This window comes from Phacochoerus africanus, chromosome 11, assembly GCF_016906955.1.
Source record: "Phacochoerus africanus isolate WHEZ1 chromosome 11, ROS_Pafr_v1, whole genome shotgun sequence".
NCBI lineage: Eukaryota > Metazoa > Chordata > Mammalia > Artiodactyla > Suidae > Phacochoerus > Phacochoerus africanus.
In genome coordinates, this window is record NC_062554.1 from 22,121,520 (window position 1) to 22,137,709 (window position 16,190).

General features: G+C 39.8%; 1 protein-coding gene across 1 annotated transcript in view; it reads right to left on the reverse strand.

The window, feature by feature from the left end:
- The window catches only part of GRM5 (glutamate metabotropic receptor 5), a 519,570-nt gene extending 505,527 nt beyond the window's left edge, over window positions 1–14,043 (reverse strand). Inside the window, exon 1 of the mRNA XM_047753813.1 lies at window positions 13,948–14,043. The gene's annotated coding sequence lies outside the window, so the exon portion shown is untranslated. The remainder of the gene's footprint in view (window positions 1–13,947) is intronic.
- Window positions 14,044–16,190: the final 2,147 nt, after the last annotated feature.

Genomic DNA, 16,190 nt, shown 5'->3' on the forward strand with positions numbered 1-16,190 from the left:
TTCCAAACGTCCAGCATTGGGAATGTATCGATCATGCAATTTAAAAAATTGAGTTACTTTTTTAAAAAGCCTTCATATCCTCTCCTTAAGTGCACAGTAAAGCAAATTGAATAATCTTCCCAATAAATACATAATGTGCCTAGTTTTCATAAAGACAAATGAGTATTTCTATAAGCGAACTGTAGGATAGAAGAAAGAGGTTGGAAGTAAAATTTTAAAGTAAAATGCCCCCCAGTACATAGGCATAGTAAGAAAGGGTATCAGTTTTTGCAGAAAAGGTTATTCAGATTCAAATTCCCTGCTCTGCTCTTGAGAACTATTAGTAAATTGTGTGACTTCTCAGTACCAGAATTTTGTCATCTGAAAAATGGGGATAATATATGCTAGGCTTCCCTTATGGAAATCAATATGAGATATCCATTATGCAAATATTTTGTATACTGAAAAAGGCTTTGTATATTCAAGGCATGATTTTTTTCTGTTATTCAATTTCTAAGGACATTCTGTGGCTAGGTGGGGAAGACAGAAAACTCCCTGGCAACCCAATGGGTTCTCTGGAGTCTTCAAAGTAATTACAGAGTCTTGTAATATAATTCACAGCAATCAGAGTAGCATTGAGAACTTTGTCTAGATACTCATGTTGCAACAGAACAAAGAGTGGGGAAAAAAAAAGTAATGGTAATGTATACATGTAAGGATAACTTGACCCCCTTGCTGTACAGTGGGAAAATTAAAAAAAATAAACATTTTTAAAAAATTATTTAAAAAAAAAAAACCAATTCACAGCAATCAGTTCTCTATCCCTGACCCAGGAAAAATTTCTACATCATGAAGACTTAAAAGGCTGGAAGGGTGCATATTTGGAACTATACTTCCAAGCAGAAACTTAGAAGAGCTATGAACACAGTCATCTATTTCAGTTTAAACTCCTGGAAAGAAGAAAATTCTGTCCCAAGTTACCTACGGTAAAGTCTAGCATGATTTATAAAAGAGAACTGACAAACAGGTGATTTGGGTTATTTAAAGGATTGTTTGAGAGACTTATTTTGTAAGTTATCAGCTCTGCCAGCCAAGGATCTCAAATTGTTTTAAAGTGACTAACTCCCTAAGCACCACCTTTCAAAGACAGATGATGTTTCTTCAGGAATTAATGCAATTATGATGCTTCTTCAAGAATACTAATGGTTTTCAAATCTCATCAGATCTGCAAAAACGCTAGTTCAGACACAAAATGCATATTACCTAAATCCCACTTCTAATCACTTTCACCCTCATTTTCACTGTTTCCTTTGGAAACAGAGAAAGTCTCCCTCTGTATAGAGCCAAACAGCAAAAATTTTAAAAACCTCATCAAATAGCTAGATGTTTCAGAATAACTAGATGTTTAGCAATGTTTAGGGGAAAAACAGTTTTGGTATGGAAGTTGGCATTGTAGATGGAGGAAGGGAATAAAAATTGATATTTATTTTCTCATTGGGAAATTATCTGAATATTCTCAAGCTTTCCCTTCACTTTGCTTAGACCAAAGACCTGGGGACCAATGCTTAGTCTCATGATCATGTGAATTCTACTGCAAACAAAAAGAAAAATATGAAGTAAAAGGTGCCACAAATTTTCACTAAATCCACACCATTGGTGAGCAAATCAGTAACAAAACAGGACTCATTTTTATTACATAAGACCATCAAAGTGATGTGGGAGACTAGAAGAGGCTCATCAAACTTGAAACTAAAGTATCAATCTCATGCAATTTATTTGTTTCTTGCAACATGTATTGAGAATATATATTATATATATGAAGAATATATATATATTCTTCCTATAATAGACTGAATACAGTATTTACCTGATTTAACAACTATATATTAACTACAGAGCAGGAGAGTGACTAATATAACAAAGCAGTACAGAAGTCCATTAATAATTACCAGCATCTTTCACTGAGCACCCACTGTTCACCAGACATTTATTCATTATCTCATTGAACATATATTTATGGCCTGCTTATGCCATGACTCTCTTCTGTGAATCAAATATTCAAGAGAGAATGGGGTATACATGCTCCCTATACTCACGGGGCTTACAGACCAGTACTCGAAAAGGTGACTTGAGCTGGAACCTGATGAATGCAAAGAACAATAAAATGAAGAATGAAGTTATTCATGTGAAAAGTGTGGCTAGAGCATAAAGAATGGGTGTGATTGTGGTTTAAGATGAGGCTGGAAAGGTAAGAAAGGGCCAAACCACACAGGATCTCGAAGGCTCTTAAAAAGAATTTGTAGCTTAAACCATTGAGGAGGTATAAACAAATGACTGGCACAGTTCGACCTTAGAAAAGATTGTCCTAGCTGCTCATTGGACTGGATAATGGACTTGGGAAATCTGATAAGAAGACTCTTATAAGACTCTAGGTAAGAGATGATAGTGTCTTGGCTATTATTGGTGACAGTGGAGAAGACAAAAAGTGGAGACAATCGAATATATTTTGCATGTATAATCAACAGGATTGCTGATGGACTACAGGTGGGTAAGGCAGGGATGAATCAGGGTCTACTCATGGGTTTTGAGTTCAAAAAAAACAAAAAACAAAAAAACAAAAACCATAAACTACAGCTGTATTTTGGTACCATTAAAAGAGAGAGGATTGACTGGAAAAGAAATGGAGGCAGAGGAAAACTTAACTGATTCTCTTTTGAACATGTTAAATTTGAGATGCTCTGGAAGCATCCAGGTATAGCTGTCAAAGAGGAAGGCAGACATGCACGGCTGGACTGAGGAGAGCATTTTGGGTTAGAGATGAAAAGTGAGGGTCACCGAGAGATAAACTTTTTGGAATGAATGCCATCATCTAGAGAGCAAATATACAGAAAAGGCAGAGCTGAAAAGTAAGCTCCACAGAGAGGTGAGTGTGGAAAAGCCAGCTAAGGAAACAGAGGCAGCTCAGAAAAGAGAGGAAGTAAGAACATGTGATAACAGAGAAAGCAAACAGAATGTCCTGGGTACTTTCTATTTACATACATATGCAAGGCTTTCATGTCTTTCATTCCCCCAGAAGATATTATATTCAATGTGCACTGGGCCTCTGCGTGCATGTCTCTCTACATGCGGTATTATGTGCGCCAATAATCTCTAACGACCTTAAGACGTAGGTATTATTTTATTACTCTATTCCTCCTAGTGACATAATGTGTTTTGATAAGTTAAAAACTAGGTAATCACTTAGAGAGTGATAGAGCTAGAACTCAGGCCTATGCCTAGTGACTCCCTAACATGCTCTTCCTCATCCCTTGTCAGCTTACTGCCCCTTCCTTCAAGAGAGGTATTTCCAAAGTCCATGGAAAGTGGGAGGGGCTGCCCAGCACAAAGAAGGTATAAATATGCATGATTATCTAGCACAAATGCATTTTTTTACTGCCTTGTCATCCCCTGCTAGATTATGACCTGCCGGATTAAAAATGACGACTTCATAATCTGACTTGAACGCACACAATGGCTATGCTTTATTGACACTAGCTAAGAAGCTCAGATACCTGGAAAGAATATTTTGAAATAATGTATGACTTAGAAATTTGACAGAATCGTGCTGCAACTCAGCTTATTATAAGATTAAACAACAAGTCATCCCCTGTACTCCCCCAATATAAGAAGTTAATAGAGCATAAATGCCAAACAGACTGGCAGGGTATATCCTAGCTCTAGCAGCATCACTCATTTGTCCAATAAGTGTTTATTAAGTGACAGTTCTGTACTAAGCACTCTTCTGGTCCCTAAGGGTTCAATTACAGACACAGCAGACACATTCATGCCCTCGTGGAGCCTGTGATCCAACCTGGTTTGTCAGACCATCAACAACATAAGGAAGCAAAATACTATGTGCTACACAGTCATAAAAACATTAAAGAGAAACAATAAAGCAGGGAAGGGAGATAGAAAGTCAGAGATGTAGAAAAATGGTTAATAAGGTAGCCAAAGAAGTAAAAACCGTAAAAGTAAAATTTGGGTAAATACCTAGAATAAGTAAAAGACTGAGTCATGAATGTTCCAGGTTTGTTTGTTTGTTTTTTTTTTTTTTTTAAAAAAAAAAAGGAGTTCCCGTCGTGGCGCAGTGGTTAACGAATCCATGAGGTTGCAGGTTCGGTCCGTGGCCTTGCTCAGTGGGTTAAGGATCCGGCGTTGCCGTGAGCTGGGGTGTAGTTGCAGACACAGCTTGGATCCCATTGGCGGTGGCTCTGGGGTAGGCTGGCGGCTACAGCTCCAACTAGACCCCTAGCCTGGGAACCTCCATATGCCGTGGGAGCGGCCCAAGAAATGGCAAAAAGCCAAAAAGCCAAAAAAAAAAAAAAAAAAAAGAAGAAGAAGTAGTAAATGCTAAGTCCCTGAGGCATATTTATGCTTAGTGTGTTGAGAAACAGCAAAGAGTCCAGTGTGACTGCAGTGAAGAAAAAAATGGGGTGAGAGGAAGAAGTGAGGTTTGAGAGCTAGTCAGATGATCTAAATCTTTTTGGACTTGAAAAGACTTTGGCTTTAACATTACGTGAGAGTGATTTTCTGGAAGTTTTCAATAGGGGAAGGACATATATGGACCAACTTTTCAACAAGAATAAAGACACAAAGGCAATGAGGAAACTCCCTGCAATAATTCAGATGGGAGAGATGACAGAGGAGTGAACTAGGGAGATGGTAGCAGAGGTGGCGAAAACTGGTAGGATTTTGACTAAATCTTGAAGACAGAGTGAAAGGGCTTACTGTCAGATCTGACTTGGGATGTGAAGGAAAGGAAAGAATCAATGAGGATGCTAAGATTTTCAGTCTGAGCAAACACAAGATGGTATCATGCTGAGCGAGGTTGAGAAAACTGTGCAGGAACCGATCTGAGTGGGGATAACCAAAGTCCAATTTTGATATATCAATTTTTTAAAACTTGTTGGAAATTCAAGAAGAAATATCTAATAAGCATCTGGATGCAAGAGGCTGAATTTCTGGAGTGAGGTCTTACATAAGAGATATAAATGGAGGAGGCATCAGTATTTCTTTTTCGTAAACCAGGAAACTGGATGAAATCATCTAGGAAGTGGAAACAGAAAGGAAACTAGCTCTGGGATTGAGCCCCAGGAAATTCCAATGTTTAAATGCTGACTCCCTGAGACAAGGAGAAACAAGTAAAAAGACTGAAAAATAGTTTTTTGTTTTTGTTTTTGTTTTCTTTTTAGGGCCACACCCACAGCATATGGAGGTTCCCAGGCTAGGGGTTGATTCGGAGCTGCAGTTGCTGGCCTACACCACAGCCACAGCAATGCCAGATCCAAGCTGCATCTGTGACCTTCACCACAGCTCATGGCAACATGAGATCCTTAACCCACTGATCAAGGCCAGGGATCGAACCCATATCCTCATGGATACTAGTTGGGTTCATTACCACTAAGCCACAATGGAATTCCTGAAAAAATTCTTGAACAGAAACTTAATCTTATAAAGTGTGAATGTGGCAGGGTGGAGAGGGGGTGTTGAAATGTGAAGTCCTCACGTTGTAGTAAGCAAAAATAAATAAATAAACAGGGTTGTGTTTTCACGCGAAAGACGATGAGTGTGTATGTTTGCACACACAAAAACTGCAAACATGCACATGACATTACTGGTATGTTCTCGGAGTGGTAGGAATATGTATACTTTTTAATCTCTTCTTTGCCTTTATCTGTATTATTTTCTAAATTTCTACTATCAAAACTTTGTATTATTTGTGAAAAAAAGTTTAAGTGTGGTACTGAAGGACCTACTTTCTAAAGGTCTGCCCCAGTCTCTCTTGCAGTCTTATGTCTCCTCAACCTGCCCGTCCTGGGAGTCTGCTAGTCAAGTCAAATGTGTGCCTCCTCTGGGCATGTTCCCCTTTGCCCCAACAGTTCTGTTCACACTGCTTCTATCTCCTGATGTGTTCTTCTTTCATGGCCTGAAGGCAGAATTTTTAAGAGCATGGAGCTTGGAGTCAAGTAGACCTGGGTTTGAATCCTGGCACTGCTGTTTGTTGGCTGTGAGCTTCTCTGAGCCTAACTGGAATGAAAATCGTACCTACCTCAAAGAGTTTTAACGAAAATTGAATGAACTCATATTTTAAATAGTCCCTTTATAAAATCTTCCCAGGTCTCTCATTTTGCAGAATTTTCTCTATTTTCTGAATTCAAGTAACATTTCTGTCCATACTTTTTAATATCCTTATTATTCAGCTAGTGTTACAGCTATTTATGGATACATTTTGTCTTCCAACAGACTTCAAACCCTTTAAAGATTAAATGTTTGCCATTCACAACACCTGGTATAATCCCTGCACAAAAACAGATATTCAATAAATCCTGCTGAATGAACAGGTCAATAAAAGGAATTGCCTCCACTTGGCTTTCTGATCAGCTACTCAATTGAGTTTTAGAAACAGTGCCCCCCTGCCCCACTGTGGAAAATTGAAAAATGGATAATGAAACTCCCTTTGTCCAGTGGATCCAGGCAACAGAGGACATCAAAAAGAGAAGCAGGGACTGACAAAGCAGGAAGAAGAAACCTTTAGTGTTCCCAATGGTTCTTCAATATATTAAGGAAAAGAGCATCATAGAACTAGAAAAAAATCCTGTAGATGATTCAGTTTAACTGAGATGAATGAAGAATAAATGGTCTTTAGCAAGCCTAGGCCAGAATTCTGCAAAATATGAACTCAAAACCCAGATTTAATCATATTTTGCAAATTATTGTCTGCTCTTCTATAATTTTCTAAGCATATAATCTTTTATACATAGATTTTAAAAAAATTTAAATGGAATGTTAGTATGAAATCTATATTGCAATATATTTTTATTCTTTTCTATATAATGTATCATAAATATCTTTTGATATTAGTTCATTTTGATGAGGGAGATAATGATTAAAATATACACAGAGCTATTATGTTCTAGGCACTATGATAACATTTCACTTGAAATATCACTTAACTATTTTTAAAACTATAAGATCATTTTATGACTATTTTATATGTGAAGGATCTGGGACTCTGAGAGGTACAATGGTTTGGCTAAGATTCCAAAGCAAGTGAGTAGCAGGGCCAAGATTATTTCTTTTGAATAGTTGCAGAATATTCAATTATATGAATGCACCAAAATTTATTTAATTACTCCCATGTTTGGATATTTAGATTATTAATAGTGTTCCCCTATTATCATAAACAATGTTGCGCTTGACTTATTTCAAAAGTATTTCTATAGGACAATATCATTGCTGGCATAAATGTTTCCACATTTTATAATATATCAATTTAGATCGTAAAAATTTGCATTAACTTCACTTTCAGTCCTTTCTCCTTAAGCTTATGGATTCCAGGTACTACACAATGCTTTTTTTCCATGAGGACCTGCTCCCTCCTGCTTCTACACAGGTTCATAATAGCAAGTTCAGATAGTTATTTCTCCTTAGCTATCTCACCAGGAGGTTCATTTATTCATTTACAAGGGCCTGGCAGGAAAAAAAAAAGTAGGGGGAATAGTAAAATCGTATTATTTTATTTTCAGTGTACAGAGCCTTTCCCTTTATTAATCCCATTTTAACCTCAAACACAATTACTGCTAATAAGTCTGATTATCCTCTTTTCATATATCAATAAATAAAGTCTCCAAGAAAATAAATTATGTGCTTTAGGTTATAACTCTGATGTGGTATGGGTTATAGGTTGGTAGATATATATATATATATGTATATATATGAATTCATATATATGTGAATATATATATCATATATATATATTCTTGCTATAATGAGAAGGAATTAACTAATACAACAATTTTAAAAAGCTTTCAAAATGCTACAGATCAATGGTCTAAAAATATGGGGTACTTTAATTCAGTTAAAAGTAGTAAATGATAACAAGTTTACATAAATAGTACTTTTATGATATTTTGATCCAGGGTCTTGTCAGAAGCACTAGGCTGCTTTATTCAATATTTTATATTCTATATCCTGGGCTCATAAAATAATAAAATTAATTACTGCCCCATTATAGGAGACAACATACATGTATTTAATATGCATAAAAGTACTTTGCCTCAGGTAATCATATGGTCTCACAATGTACCCTAAATGAATATGAAGAGGAAATATGGTGGGTTGAATGTGCCATAAATGGGTACTTACATGGTAATCAGATTCACAGCTCACATAGTCTTTTATTTTCAACAATCTTCTCAAATGCTGACCATCTTTCTGGCACAGATGTCTCTTATATAACTTAATCCCCACACAAGCAAATCACACAGCTCAGGACATCGACACTGAAATGATTCCTTCTGCTTGAGCAATAGCCTCATCACAAACAGGGGTGTCAATATTTATTGCAAATGCTATGGATACTTTGATATATTTTCCTGAAAACAAGTGCATCCCATAGATAAGAGACACTCCAAGGTATAATGATACTGAAAGCTTTATAGTCTGAGGAAAGCTCCATTGTCGTAGCTATCTCAAGCACACATCTGTGACCTTGTAAACAAGAAAGTCCAACAGCCCCTCTCTTTAGCCCAGAACAAGAGCAAAAATGCCATATTTTAATTGAAATCCCCTTAAAGCAAAAAAGGGGCCATAAAATAACACTGTACACAAGTGAAATCTGTAATTTTAGGCATTAATTAAAAGGTGCTGGCAGTAGAATAAAGCTCACTAAATCATTGTAAACCATTAAACAACTGGTTTAGTAGTCCATGAAGACCCAAAACAGCCTTCAACAGCAAAGCAATAAAAATGATGTAAGCCACTGTTAACTAGTCTCAATTTAATTATCAAATAGGGATTCTAAACTTCTTCCCATTCTGCAGCCTTCAGCTGCTTTCTTGTTATTTATGGCACACCTCTAAAGACTGTAAGGCATTATCGTGCGTATTATATCACCTATCATCAGGTGCTTGAAAATGTGGTTTTGCATTTCTAACTCGATCTCTAGTTACTTATTAATAGCTAATATTTATTGAGTGCCTACTTTGTGCTAAATAATATATAAGCATAATTTAATGTACGTCTCGCAATGACTCTGTGGGGTGGATATGATTACTACCTACATAAATATCTCTAGAAATTGAGGTTTAGAGGTGAAGAATCTTGCCAGAAGTCTCATACATATAATAAATGGCAGAGTCATGACACAAATCCAATTCTCTCTGGCATCAAAGCCCACACTCAACATAATCAGATGATATTGTTTTCCCATCTGACCAAATCAAATGGCTTGGTTAGTTAAACCTTATGCACTGATTGCAAAACATTCTGGAGACTCTCCTTTCCACTAAATTCTTGTGTAACGTCAATCAGCTACATCCAGAAGCCATTCAAACCAATCAAATAAATATAGATAACTGTTTCCTGGAATCATATAGATCAGAGTTTCCAACTTTAGACCTGTTGACATTGTGGCTATACAACTTTTTGTTTTGGGGGGGTTCTGGTCCTGTGCATTGGAGGATGTTTAGCAACATCCCTGGTCTGCAGATGCCAAGAGCACACACCTCCTCCAGTTGCGATGAATAAAAATGTCTCCAGACACAGTCAAATGTTCCCTGCAGGTCAAAGTCATTCCCAACTGAAAACTGCTGATTTACATGCAGCTCATCCTGGCAAGGTCTAAATCATCAAAAAAGAGGACAACTAAGAGCCATCTGGATATGTCAGTCCCACAAAGCCTTTTTCTGAAATGTCCTAATAATTCTAAGGAGAGTAGTTTGGAATGGACTTGCCTTATTCCTTTTCTTTACATTGTAACTTGTCTCTGGCTGCATTATCTTCATTATCTTGTCTTGAAGCTTGCAATTTCAACTTGAGAAATACAGCTTAAACTGTGAGAGTCAAAAATGCTATTGTTTGCATTAAATAAGCATAGTTCTGAGTATTCACAAATTACAAAAAATGAATGTGAGAAGAGTATCCTATAATACACTTTGCCATTTCAAACGCTACATGAAATACAAAGTTTATCAAAATTTTTTAAAGATAAAGAACAATGATTTTATATAGTAATTTATACAATGGTTTTTCAAAATCTTATTTTACTTACTACATCACTTGTATTACATAATACTTTGTATTAAAACAAATGGATTTTTAAAATATTTTTCAATTATTCTTCTGCAAAATATTATGAATGTAAATGGAAAGCATTATTATTACAGTGCCAATTAGTGTCATCATGAACTTTTAATATTCCTCAGAACATTTATGCTCAAAAGTTTAAAGTCAGTGGCCTATATCTAGAGTTATTGTGACAACTAATGATTAGGGAATTATTCTCAGGCCTCATAGCTTTACAAAACCAACAGAATCACATCTAGATAAAAAACATTTTCTTGCATCTAACTCTTTCCTTTAAATTTCTTGAGTAGTTTGACTAAAACAAGAGAATTTATTTGAAACAGCAACTATGCATACCCATAGGGTTGTTGAGAAGATTAAATTCAGTAACACAGGAAACCTAGGAAACGTCTGATGTTCAAAGGCCTGGATGTGATTAATAGCCATAACGACCAAATCTGTACAGTTCACTCTGGGTCTGGCACTTTACTTATATTTGTGTAATTAATTCACCATAATCCCTCAATGAGGCTAATTGTGTTACAACCTGTTCCTCATTTTTAAAATGAGGAAGAGAGGCAGAGCAATGTTAAGTAACTTTCCCAAGGTCACATAGCTAATAAGCCACAGAGCTGGGATTCAAACTCCGACAATCCTGTGCAAGGCTCTATATTCCCAACCATACCACAACTCACTGGAAACCACAATGCAACAAGTCCTCGGTGTGTAGACACACCATAGATCAAAGTTAGCTAATAAAATGGAAGCAGGATAAATCTGAGTCCCAAACAAATCAGATGTATGTGTATAAGAGTATAAAATTATATATGCATATAATTTTTTCCATTTCCCTGTTACATGACAGTGGAAGGAAAAAACCCTCAATTTTAACAACAGAAAAATCACTGCCTTGTATGATTGTTATGAGGATTAAATAACACATCTAGTGCTTGGCGTGGTGCCTGATATGTTCAATAAATGACAGTTATTAAAGCAGAGATGAGCCTGCACCAAGACTTTGGCTTGGGTTCCCCTTCTGACTAAAGGCACATACAATTCAAATGGGATTAGTACTGGCAGAATCTAGATATTTTTCCTCCTATTTGAGAATCTAAAGGAAATGAAAGAAAGCCTATGGCATAATGTTTTTTAGAACTACATTTAACCGACTGAGATGAAGGAACATCAAGAAAATGTTTTCTCAGTTACAACTAGTTGAAAATACAAAATCAAAATTTAAATTCACTTTTCTTGGGTTATATTAAGCACATCATAAACTAAAATATATTTCTCTATGCTCCTATACTCTCCTAGTCTCCAAACTCCATGTGACAAAAATGATGACTAAATAATGCCTCAGGATGAGGATTAACATTGCTCTGAATATTAAAATAGCACATTTCTCAACTGTGCAATGTTCCTGCTTTGTAGTAATACACCTTCCATTTATCCATATTCCAAACGGATCAGCTTTAGCATATATCAATATATTTCAAAAGGTGGTCTTCATTAATTTATCAAGTTAGTTTAAACTGTACCTACTAAAATAACAGCAAAAAGTATAAGGAGGAATAGTTGGGTGTGTCTCTTCATCTCATGAGGACAGAAAGCCTGGGAGAGAATGGTACTCCAGTATTTTTCATGATTAACTTTATCTCATTTTTTCTACCTATAATTTCACCTACCTTCCACTGACATGTAATTTAGCTTTTCTATATAAAATGCTCTGGCAAGTCCATAAAAGATAATGTAATATGACCTCACTGAACATCCCCAACGTGTTTTCTAGGAATGTAAAAAAATTAGAATGAGTAAAATCCTTTAGTCATCAAAGTAAACATGTTTAGTGAGATAAATTATTGAAGTAGGGAAAATACCAATGTCAACATAATAAAAACTGAGAATATTATGTAGTTGCTCAAATACTCCCAAAGTCTGTATATTTTGTACTGGCTGAACATACTACTTATGAGTGAATTTTTCAGTTTTCGCCTTGGCATTTGTCATCATATTCATCATGGGTACTATGATGTAATGGTGGAGCCTTGTGTATACCTAAGAAAGTAAAGATTTAGGCAGGTATTTGGATATTCAAATACCTCCCCTCTCCCTCCAACAACTCCATTATGTCCTTTAACAAATAAACATTAAAGAATTTGGTTTCCTTTTTAGCATAGCCAATAGCCAAAATATGACCATGGGATAGCAGAGATCTAGGGGGTGCAATGAAAATACCTAAATGATATATTTTTGTCAAGCAGAGTCTAAATTACCAGGGAAAGCTTTTCCCTTGAAGAATTAGTTACGCAGTTATGGAGAAAGTACTACATGCAGGAAGGACTATATTCTATCCACATTCTTCAAACAAAAAAACCTCCAAAACCTTGTAGGATCTGTCCAGAGTGCTGAAAAGGTTTCTGCAGGAGAAGGCTTGAGACTGTGAGATGTGCATTAACCTGATGAGTTCAGGAAGCAGTATTTTTAAGTCCCAACCAAAGATCCTTTCAAACAGAAATAGACATCGGTAAAGGACAAAAATAGTCACAACAGATTCTTAAATGTGTCACTGCATGGATATAAGATAGAAATTATAGGAGGAAATGTTCTGGGCTCCATGAGGGGAATGAGGGGCACAAAATACACCTAATAAGAGGTTGCATACCTGAATCTCCAAAACTCAAGAGAATGTCTAGAATACTGTATAACCAAGAGGATTCTACAGGAAACTCAGCCCAGCCCCATGGGGCATGAGGAGTGGGAGGGAAAGGGACTGCATAGCACAAGGCAATGCTCCCCCGGCTGCCTCAAAAGGCCAGTGGTTAGCATTAAGAATACAGATTAGCTCTAACTCAGTCTCAAGGGACTTAGAACAATGAAACACTATGTAGGGAAGGAGAAGGTGGAAGAAAGGCACTGCCTTCCCACTGGTCTGTGTCAGGTTCTTAGCAGAAAGTAAAGTGTGGGAGAATCTATCTGCTGGCTACTCCAGCTTTCGATTCAGCTGAGACAGACAGCACGAAGATAATGTCTAAATAAGCACCAGCACCTGTTAACCTCTCCTCAATCTCCCTTCCCCACAGCACCTGCTCTGGAGGGACATGGGGGCACCTGGAAATCCAGCACCAGTTCCCGAGTTCCAGGCAGACGCTTCACTTTCTCTGCGAGGTCCCAAGTGCAGCGTAGGCTCTGGTCACGGGCTAGCTGGTGGACCTGCCCCCCGACCCCGTTCTTTCCCCAAATCGCTGTACCCTGGGCTCCCTCCCCAGCATGCTGCTCATGCTGCTGCTCCGGAGTAATGAGCAGGCTTTGTGCCTGAAGGGAAAGCTACTTACACGGGAGAGGAAAGAGCGGGAGGGCGCAGACTGGGGTTCAGAAAGAGGTACGCTAGCCTGAGTGAAAGCACTGTGCTTTCAGCACCACCCGCTGTCCCCTCTTCCAGCAGCAGGCGCCCCGGTCGCCGCAACTAACCGATCTCCCGGGAAGCGGTTCTCCTTCCTCTTCCTCTCCACCTTCGCTCCTCTGAATTCGGAGCCCTCGGGTGGTTCGCGGGAGGCCAGTCTGCAATCTAAACGCCCGCACCTGGCCTTAATGAGCGGGAACTAGTATCCGAAGGCATGCAGAATCCCCTTCTCAATCCTTGCGGCCATTCCCTTCTTTATCCCATTGCTCTTGCCCTTCTCCCCAACAGGTTTAACTGAAGCCATCCACAAATGGAGCAGACTTCAGCCTCGAGGCTCTGGCCACCCCCGCTCCACCCTCGTCCCCCTCCTCCAAACCAGACAGTGAGCTACCCAACAAGCTGATAGCTGCCACATCCTTCCCCTCCCGGGAACACTTGGGCACACAGACACTTAGCAAGCTTACCCCCCTGTTGGCCGCACAGCGGGCGGTGAAGTGCGGTCTAGCTAGCCCCCCATAAAGTTGGGCCCCTCGGATCAGCGGGGCAGAGCTGGCCTCTCCAGTCCTGGGCTCCCCCACAAGATGATCTTAAGCTCATCTTCTGCGCTCAGTCTGCGCAGAACAGCAGAGCTGAGGGCGGTGGCGCGTGCAGCAATCTCCCTGCTACTGAGAAAGGGGGGAAGGGGAGAAGGGGAGAGCGCGGAGGAGGGAGGGGTGGTAGTTTGTATTTATAGAGAACAGAGTTCTCAGCGCAACTTTTTGGTGCCACCAAGTGGCACAGTGAGTTCCTTTAGGAACACAGACTTCGGGTGGAATCCGGATGGGTAAAGCAGCTCCACGGCCAGATGTTCACATGTGGGGGGACTGGGAGACATCCCCAAGGCTTGGGTTTTCCCACGGATGCTTTCTCATCTCCATGCCTAGGACTCAGATCCTTAAATTCTAAGGAGGAGCTTGTTGGGGGGTGGGAGGGGGGAATGTGCACCTGTTCCCTCTTCAGACAAGTGGCAGAGGTGTCAAGGACACTGAGCAGATGCCAGTAGCCGTCTAGGAGTCTAGGGACCCTTGTATTGGTTAGAATGTTTCTTGCCCTCTCCCAACCCTTCTGTTCAGATTACTGTATTCTCAAATCTCACTCTTCAACAATAGTTATCCTGAGAACCCAACCTCTAAGGGATGCCATTCATTTTCCTTCTGCTAGAATCAATTCCAGATGACTTCCCAAACCCTCATTCAAAGAGCATCACGGCTTGCCACCAAACCCCCTTCTTTAATTGCTACATTTTAAAAAGCATGTGACTTCAGGCTCTGTGGATCGGAACCTCTCCAAACAGCACTCAGAACTCCAGGTTCTCTTGGCTACAGGCTAGGTGTTTGAGTGTCCTTCTCACCCATTTCTACAGACCTCTTGGCATGCATTACACCAACAGCACAGCTAGGAGCTTGCAAATGCCTTTGATACTTTGAGGGAGAATGCTCCAAAGCTTCCTTTATCTGGATTTTCGAGGTGCTCGTCCTCCCTTGTATGCAGATCCTCAAACACATACAATCATAGACAAACATCGCGTGGGACCTTAATGTCCCAAAACACAGAAAAGCCTCTACATTTTGCAGACTGAGAAACCCAGTACACAGAGGTTAAGAGACTTGTTCAAGGTCACATATTTTCCTAGAGGCTAGCCCAGGGACTGCCCAGGGTGATACTAAATGAAAACAGTGATGCCAAACCCGACTTTCAAGCTCCTGCTCCTTCTACCATCCCACACAGCCCATTCGGTCACATTCCGCTCCTTTCTGCACCCCGGCCCCCTCTGTATCCCTCTTTCTGACCCCACCTTTTGCCAAAGTCCCATAAAGGAACCTAGAGTAAGGATGTCTTCCTAACCCAGCTGGGAGTACATAAACTTGAGCTTAATAGGGCCAGAGTTGCAGGTGTTCCCCCTTAAAATGGCCCCTGTTCTAGAAAACCTCTCCTTCCCAGTAGTGTAGTCATGGAAGTGTCATTTTGGAAATGGAACACTGGCATTTACACCCAACCAGGTCCTTCTTTTGCTGTCTCTTTTCAGGGTGAAGCACCAGCAAATGCTCTTATTAGCCCCGAACCGACACCTAATGGCTTCAAAGATGGAGAAGCCCCCTCCCCTCCTTTGGTAAATGCACCCTTTCGTGCATATGTATCGGTATGCGAGAAAGAGAGAGATGTCCAAACGTTCCCTTTGGCTCAGATGTTGATTTTTTTTTTCTCCTCTGATTTTTTTTAGTTCGTTTTCTATGGAAACGAGCCCACTTAAATTCCTCACTTATGTAAATACAAGCAAAAAGATCTTCATAAACCTTGCCTTGGAGCGACGCCCCGGTAGCCTGGGCTCCCGACGAAAGAGTCATGTCCGATTCACACACCACACGTCCTTGTAGGGTGACTTTTCTAAACTTGCAGGACCTCACAGCGTCCCTGGCTCCACCAGTTCTCCACCTGCCCACCACCTGCCCTCCTAGGTCCCTGAGCCCAAGCTCCCGCCCCTTGCCGGACTGCTCTCCATCCCTGCGCTGGGGGAGGGGCCCCGGAGGTCTCCTACCTCCGCGGCGACCCTAGAGCCAAAAGAAAGAAAAACGCGCGGTGCTTACCAGGTGCGCGCCCGGAGCCTGGCGCCCCCAGCCACTCGCTCCTCGCGGGCTCCCCGCGCTCTCGGAGCGGCCTGGGTTGCAGC